This window comes from Chiloscyllium plagiosum, unplaced genomic scaffold (assembly GCF_037043375.1).
Source record: "Chiloscyllium plagiosum isolate Xiang-an unplaced genomic scaffold, Cpla_swu_hap1 HiC_scaffold_14, whole genome shotgun sequence".
NCBI classification, from domain to species: domain Eukaryota; kingdom Metazoa; phylum Chordata; class Chondrichthyes; order Orectolobiformes; family Hemiscylliidae; genus Chiloscyllium; species Chiloscyllium plagiosum.
In genome coordinates, this window is record NW_028270152.1 from 54,465,739 (window position 1) to 54,474,720 (window position 8,982).

Below are 8,982 nucleotides of genomic sequence, written 5' to 3' on the forward strand. Positions count from 1 at the left end.
TTTGAGAAGATTTGTAGCTCAGGTTGAGGTTCTGGATATAAGTTTGCTTGTTGAGCTGGGAGGTTCATTTTCATAAGTTTCGTCACCACACTAGGTAATATCATCAGTGAGCCTCCGGATGAAGCACTGGTGTTATGGCCTGCTTTCTATTTATTCACACATCAGTGAGCCTCTGGTGAAGCACTGGTGTTACCTAGTGTGGTGACGAAACATATGAAAATGAACCTTACAGCTCAGTGAACAAACTTACATCCAGCTAACAGAGTCAAAAAGTGTGGCACTGGAAAAGCATAACATGTCTGGCAGCATCCAAGGAGCAGAAGAATCAACGTTTCAGGCATAAGCCCTTCATCAGGAATGAAGGGCTTATGCCCGAAATGTCGATTCTCCTGCTCTTTGGATGCTGCCAGACATATTGTGCTTTTCCAGCGCCACACCTTCTGACTTTGACCTCTAGCATCTGCAGTCCTCACTTTCACTACCTTAGACAGCTAACAAAAGAAACAGTGGGAAGGAGAGTGTTGCAGGTGCCAACTTGCCAGTAGGCAAGATCACACGTGTATTCTGCTACAGAAGACTCCGGTGAGTATTTTTGCATTGTGGCCAAGTGAATGCTGTGATGGTCAATAACTGAAGGATGGGATAGCATGCACTTAGTGAATGGGAATTTGTGGCATGCTTGACTGGACTTAACCAATCCAGAATTTTTGTTTTTGTGGACGGTCTGTCTAGGAAGGTGTTGCGTAGTTTCGCTCCTCCTTTCTTCTTCCTCTTGCTGCTCAGCTAGTCACTGTGTACCAGATGACAAGAGTTGTGTCCTCATGAAATTGAGGTTGTGTAACATGCAGCAGACCACAAGTCTTAACTTTCACTTTGCTGACTCCTGAACTCCTTCAGGTGAAAGTGGGTACTGCAGATGCTGGAGATGAGTCCAGATTAGAGTGGTGCTGGAAAAGCACAGCAGGTCAGACAGCATCCGAGAAGCAGGAAAATTGACATTTCAGGCAAAAGCCCTTCATCAGGAACTCCTTCAGTCACTCATGCTGTGGAAATAGTGCACCAGTTGTGTGCCCTATGGTATTTTGTCTCATATCATGACTTTTGTTGTATACATGCAGTGGTTGTGAGACAGTTCTGCATCAAAGTAATTTTTCTTGTCAAAAGATAGTTTACAATACTCCCTCATGTGTTCACAGTTGCTTAAATGCAAACTATATTGTGGACTACCAGGGGGTGGCATGGTGGCTCAGTGGTTAGCACTGCTGCCTCACAGTGCGCCAGGGACCCGGGTTCAATTCCTACCTCAGGCAACTGTGGAGTTTGCAAATTCTCCCCCTGTCTGCATGTGTTTCCTCTGGGTACTCCGGTTTCCCCCCACAGTCCAAAGATGTGCAGGTTAGGTGCATTAGCCATGCTAAATTGCCATGCTAAGTGTTAGGTGTAGTAGTCAGGAGTGAATGTAGGGGAATGGATCTGAGTGGGTTGCTCTTCGGAGGGTCAGTGTGGACTTGTTGGGCCAAAGGGCCTGTTTCCACACTGTAGGGAACTTAATCTAAAAAAAATTTTAACCACGTGTGTAACTATCATTTTCCAATTTAATATGGTCTACCAGTGAGTTACGAATGAATCTTTACAGGCTCCATTTGACAGATAAAAGTCAGTAGTCAAGAGCTGCTAGTTGTCTTTGAACTCCTCTGCAACTGCGTGGACATAGATTATTTTGATTTTCTCTGGGTAGGCAGTCTCAGAGCAGTCGGAGTCAGATCAGCGAGGTGAGGGCTGTATTACTTTGTAGTAGACTTGACAAGCAGCTCTGCAGCCAGCAGCTGCAGACTTTCATTTGGCATCCTTCACCCAGCTCCCCAATCATTCTAAAGACAACAACAATAGGGAAGACAAGAAACTCCATGGTAACAAACAATCACATAAGAAATTGGTTTCAAGGGTCAGTCTCTTGTTGAGTGTTAGCACAGTGCTTGTGTTGTTTCTGATGGTCTGTAATAGTATTATCTATAATTACTGTAAATTTATTGCTATATTTGAAACTTATTCATTTATCTGCCTATTACTCAATAAATCTACCCTGCAGAGACTCGCCTAACCCACAGAGAGTTTTTACATCCTCTGTTTCACTGAAGTTGAACACATTCAGCACTGAAGTTGACGTGTGCAATAACCTGAACACATATTTCGGCTTGATCTTCAGACTTACTAAATTTATCTATTTATTAGACAAATAAAGGCAGACTCTAGGTCATGGGGAACAATCAATCTCGTGGAGGTGCTTTGTGATAATGAATACAGGGAAGACATCCTGGTAAATTCCCAATACCTGTGCACACAAAATGATATTTCAAATTTATTACATTGAATTGTATTTATTATACATTGGGCTAACTCAGTAACCCACACTCTTAGCATTCTACATCACATTCCTCCATCCTATCTGTCCATTCACATTATTTCTGCACATCCTGAAGTGGAGTTCAATTTTAAAAAGTAATTACACTCCTCAGCTCAATTAAAAATTATTTGTCTTTGAAAAATGAGAAATCTCAACTGTAGCCACATGCCTTCTGTCTACCTCATTTGGAGCTTTGTTTTTCCAACCCCCAAAAAATGTTCTTTTACTCCAATCATTTGCTTTTTAATCCATAAATTAGCTTTTATCGTCTGTGATTTTTTAAAAACTGCCACTACACCCTTTAGTCTGAGGACGTTAATGTTCATAAAATATTTCTTAGAAGGCATTCTATCAAATGCCTTCTAAAGTCCAAATATACTGCATCCATTCCCTTCCTTTAGGCTTTAGATTCAATAGCGCCTTTGAAGAATTCAATTATTCAAGCATGACCTCCTCCTTATAAATCTTGTGTTAACTGTCTCCATTTAGTCTCTAAGTGTTCATGAAAGTCATCCTATTTCTTGTGACCAATATGAAGCTAATTGGAATATAATTACTTGGTTTATCACTTCCTTTTTTTTTATTAGGAGTATAAGATACATCATTCTGCAGGCTTTTGAGACAAATCCTGATTTCAAATAATTATTACAGTGCGAGTAACATTGAAAACTGTCCAAATGTGCGACATCATAACCAAACAATAAAAATGGTCAAAGCCTGCCGCACTTCTCCTGAGAATTTTGATTTTTCTTTTAAAAAAAAACAAACTCTGATATTAGCCTTGAAATCCATAAGAGCATTGACATTTTAAGTAGTCACAGCAGCATAAGGAAGAAAATGCATTCCAGATCAAATGAGTATAAATGAGGAGTCACTTTTTGACTATGATCCCCAGACCTCACTTTCTCCATAAATGAGGAGAGATAAGCATGAATGTGACCAAAGAAGGTGGGTCTTAGGGAGGGTCCTACAGGAGAAGAGTGGGGTAGAGAAGGAAGTGCTCACAATCCAGGGCTCAGCAGATGAAGGTATGGTTACCAGTGCAGACAATGGAAGGGTTCATGTACAAGAGACGGAAGTATCAACATTTCAGAGTCCGATGGCAATGACAGAAATACTGTAAAGAAATTACTGAAATAATTCCTGACTTTTAAATAATGCCACTAATCCTAGATTATCCCATTAGAGGAACCACCTTGACCTGTCAAGGCCCCTCAGAACTTCCTATATTTGAACCAAGTCACCTCTCACTCTAAACTCCAGCCAATGCAATTTTAGCCTGTCCAACTTTCCTCTCACTCCAACTATTAGTCCAGTAAATATTCTTTGAATTGTTTCCAACACATTTAGATCTGCCTTAAAAAGGAGAACAATACAGTACACAGTATTCAGATCAGAGCTCACTGGTACATGTGTAGCTGAAGCAAAAGCTCCCTGTTCTTTCAATTGCCTGTATAATGAATTATAATATTCTATTAGCTTTCTTAATTATTTGCAGTATCTGCAAACTAACCTTTTGTGAATCCTGAACCCAGATCACTCTGCATCCTTTCACCATTTTGATATGTTTCTTTTTTGTTCTTCTTTCCAAAATAGACAACTCCATAATATCCAAAATGATTCTTCATTTGCCAGATATTTACCCACTGTCTAACATATCTGTATCCCTCTGTGTCCGTATGTCCTCTTCACTATTTATTTTCCTACTTATTAAGTCATCAGAAAATTTGACAACCATAGATTCCATCCCTTCATCCAAATCTTTTAATACAAATTGAAAACAGTTGAGGTCCCATCACCAATCCCTATGGCACAACACATTACATCTTACCAACCTGCTAAAGACTCATTTATGCTGACTCTCTGCTTCCAGTTTAGCAGACAATCTGTCCATGTCAATGTGCTACCTCATGCACCATCAGTTGGTGATCATAGGTGCTTGATAAATTTGCATAGACAGGATGGACCAAAGGGCTTTTGCCTCAAAAACCTTAGATGCCTTCTAGAAAGGAAAAAGGAAGGCCATTTTCTCAATCAACTCCAGTCATCCCAGTTAGACTGTAGAAAAAGCACCTTCAGCTCCATATGTCTTGATAACCTGACTATTGATTACATCTTCTGACTATCTTTCTTCAATGTTCTTCCCTTTCTCACCTACGCGTCCAAGGAACAGCATTGCTTCATAATGTTTACTTCAGCTGAGATGAGATAGTGAGTACCACAGGACAGGGGCTAGAGGATTGGACAACAGATAATTATTCAAGGAGGGTGGTAGGAACTACAGGCCAGAGTGTCCAACATCTGTGGTCAGGAACCTATCAGAAGAAAAATTCTGAAGGACAACATTAATCTCTACTTGAAGAGACAAGAATTAATCAAGGATAGTCAGCATGGTTTTGTCAGGGGTGTTCATGCCTAACAAGTTTGAGTTTTGTTGAGGTGGCATCCAGGTAAGTCGATGAGGATAGTTCAGTTGGTGTAACCTACATAGACTTCAGTAAGGCCTTTGATAAAGGTGATTGTGTGGGAGACGAGTCAAGAAGGTACTAGTCTTGAGATCTAGGACCCAGAATTGGCTTAGTGACAATTCGCAGATTGTGATACTGAAAGGGTATTTTTGTGACTGGATGTCTGTATCCACTACCATATGTAGGACGTGGTGCTTGACATTTGTATTGTTCATTAATGATCTTGACATGAATGTAAGAGGTTTGATCAGTAGGTTGCTAGATGATACAAAAATAGGCATTGTGGTTAGTAACGATGAGAAAAAGCCTGAGATGACAGGATGATGTAGATGGGCCATGCAGTGACTAGTGGAATTTAACCAGTGTAAGGTGATGTATGTTTGAAAGACCAACAAGGCAAGGGAGTGCACGTGAATGGTAAAAAGTACAGACGGTCAAAATGGTCCTTGTTGTGCATGACTACAGATCCTCGAAGGCAACAGGATAGGTAGATAAGGTGGTGAAGAAGGCATATGGGTATTTGTCTTTATTAATCAAGGTTTTGAATGCATAACCAGGGAGGTTAAGATGGAGCTGTACAAGACATTACTTAGACCATATTTGGAGTACTGCATACAATCTGGTTGATACACTGTTGAAGGATATGATTGTTAGGCAGACAGAGTGTAAGGATATTCACTAGGATGTTGCCTGGGCTTCAGATATGAAGACAGATAGGCTGGAGTTGTTTTCCTTGGAGCAGGGAAGGCTGAGAGGGAACCTGATTGAGGTATATAAATTTGCAAGTGCCATAGATAGGCAAAAATCTTTCTCCCTTGGAGGGATCAATAACAGGAACATTCGTTTTCTGTAAGAGACAGAACTTTAGACAGGATTGAAAGGAAGAATTTTTTTCACCTGGAGTGTGGTGGAGTTCCAGAACTCAACACAACATAAAGAATATTTACATGAATACTTGAAATGTCATAGCCTGCAAAGCTACGACAAAGTTCTAGAAAATAAAACCAGAATAAATAGGTGTTTGATGATAGTATCTGAGCCAATGGGCCAAAGGGCCATTTTTTTGTGCTGTAAAGTCTATGTCTTTATGACTGTATAAAATCACAAGATACTGGTAATCTGGTAATTCATCTCAATGCTATTTATGGGATCTCATTATGTACAAATTACCCATCTTTCCTACTTTACAATGTCTACTCATCAAAAGTAAGTAATTTGCTTCTACTAGTAATAGATATTATATACATGCTCATCTGCCTCTACTTTTATTGGTTTGCCTGAATTCTTTCTCTGAAGTAAATATTTAAGAATTTTTTTCAAGGATTTTCTTTCCTTCCTAATTGCAGTGCTATTTAAAACCTTGTAGACCCTTTGGAAGTGTAAAGTCACATTTTTTCCAACAACTTCTTAAAAGTTTATGCATTTGACATAAGGAGTGAGTGTTGTGAATCATCCACATAGAGTCATAGAGATGTACAGCGCGGAAACAAACCCTTTGGTCCAACTTGTCCATGCCGATCAGATATCCCAAACTAATCTAGTCCCATCTGTCAGCACTTGGCCCATGTCCGTCTAAACCATTCCTATTCATATACCCATACAGATGCCTTTTAAATGTGTAATTGTACTGCCCTCCATCACTTCCTCTTGCAGCTCATGCCATACACGCACCACCCTCTGCGTGAAAAAGTTGCCCCTTAGGTCTCTTTTAAATCTTTCCCCTCTCACCTTAAATGTATGCCCTCCAGTTTCATAATCCATCACCTCAAGGAAAGGACCTTGTCTATTTACCCTATCCATGCCCCTAATGATTTTGTAAACCTCTATAAGGTCACCCTTCAGCCTCCCACACTCCAGGGAAAACAGCCCCAGCCTATTCAGCCTCTCCCTATAGCTCAAATCCTCCAACCCTGTCAACAGCCTTATAAATGTTTTCTGAACCCTTTCAAGTTTCACAACATCTTTCTGATAGGGAGATCAGAATTGCACACAATATTCCAAAAGTGGCCTAACCAATATCCTGTACAGCTGCAAAATGACCTCCCATTCCTGTACTCAATGAACTGACCAATAAAGGAAAGCATACCAAACACACTCAAGCAAGGTTTAAATGTAAAGTGTATGAAATATTTGGCAGCATTGTTTTTGGACTTTTCTGTGCAACAGTTGTGAACATAGACCATTTTTGCAGATTTTAAAACATTTTCTTAAGGTTCCTATACTCCAAACATATACATACACAGAATTATTGTCTGCAATATGTTAATTAATGCTCAAAACAAAACGCATTCCTCAGTTCAGTACCTACTCAGTCAGCTTTGGCTGAAAAACTGTTTCATTCATTGAAATAGTTCGGAATTTTTTTGAAACAATGTCGCGTTGAATAATTTCTCAATGTACAAATATTTCCCCTTCTGGTACTTTGCCAAGATCAGGCTGTTACTTAGAATATTTTAAGCATTCTGATATCATTACCAAACTTAAAACCACTAGTTTTCTTAGCATTGCAATACGTAATTCCTCTCTTCAAAAATTAACAGTTTATAGTATTGGTGTCGTCTGCCAACAAACCTCCAGGTGAGACTTCACCCAAGTGAATGCCTTATCAGGTCAATGCTGGTAGGTTATTTTTTCAGTTCTGGGAATTATCTAAATTGCCCCAAATCCCATTAGCTAATGCCAACGCATACACTTTCCAGAATTGATAGTGATTTTTCTTTCTTTCAGTCAAATCTGGAGACACAGGGTGTATTACACAGCTCCAACCAAGATTCAGGCAATCAACATAGATCAGAAATGAAACTAGCTTTGTGTCATTTAGTAGCACATCATAAAGTCATAATCATAGTCATAAAGTTATACAAGACGGTTGTACAACAGGCCCTTCGGTCCAACTCGTCCACACCAACAGACATCCCAATCCAGCCTAGTCTTACTTGCCGGCATTTGCCTCATATCCCTCTAAACCCTTCCTATTCAGGTACCCATCCAGTTGCCTTTTATATGCTGTCATTGTACCCACCTCCAACACTTCCTCTCGGAGCTCATTCCAGCCATGCACCACCTTTTTAAAAATCTTTTCCCTCTCACCTTACACTTATGACCTCTAATTTTGGACTTACCCATCCTAGGAAAAAGACCTTGGCTATTCACCTTATCCACGTTACTATGATTTTATTAACCTCCAAAAGGTCATCCCTCAGCCTCCAATGCTCCAGGGAATAAAGCCCTAGCCTATCCAGCCTCTCTCTTTACCTCAAAAGATCCAACCCAGCCTTGTCTATCTTTTCTGCACCCTCTCAAGTTTAACAACATCCTTCCTATAGAAGGGTGACCTGAATTGTATGCAACATTCTAAAAGTGGCCTCACCAATGTCCTGTACACATATGACATGATGTCCTAACTCTTATACTCAATGTTCTGACCAATGAAGGCAAGTGTACCAAATGCTTTCTTCAAAGTGAATTCATCCATTGAGCTTCAGCAAAGCAGTATCAATTAACAAGTCAGTAAACTATACAAAATGAGGCTGCCAAAGTGAAATTAGAAAGAGTGCAGATCTACGCAACTGTGCAAATTGATGTTGTTCTTTGTCACTTAAAAATATTACTTCACTTTATCTTCAGTTGCTGCAGAATCTAATGAAATGATCAGAGTTATTGAAATTAACATTCAACCGTCATGAAGAACGTCAGCTGCGCTTTGGGTGGAGCCGAATAAAATTCAACTGTTGGGAAACGTTCATACAAATTGTCAAAAGTGAAGTTTAGCCCACAGTTCCTTGGATGAGTGATCAACTTTTCAGCCTAACAATTATTATGGCTTAAACAAAGTAATTGACATAGAATGCAATTAATGGGAGACAAAATAACAATAGTGGTGCCTTTAATGGAACAAAACACCATCAGGTGCTTCACCAAGACATTATAAAACAAAGTACTAAACTCAGCAACTTAAGTAGATTGTTCACCAGGTCAAAGCTTATTCAGAGATAAGGTTTTAAGAAGCTTCATAAAGGATAAAGATGTACTTTTATTATTGCTGCTTTTTAGGACATAAACATCACTGACAAGGCCAGCATTTAATGACCATCTTTAATATCCCTCCAG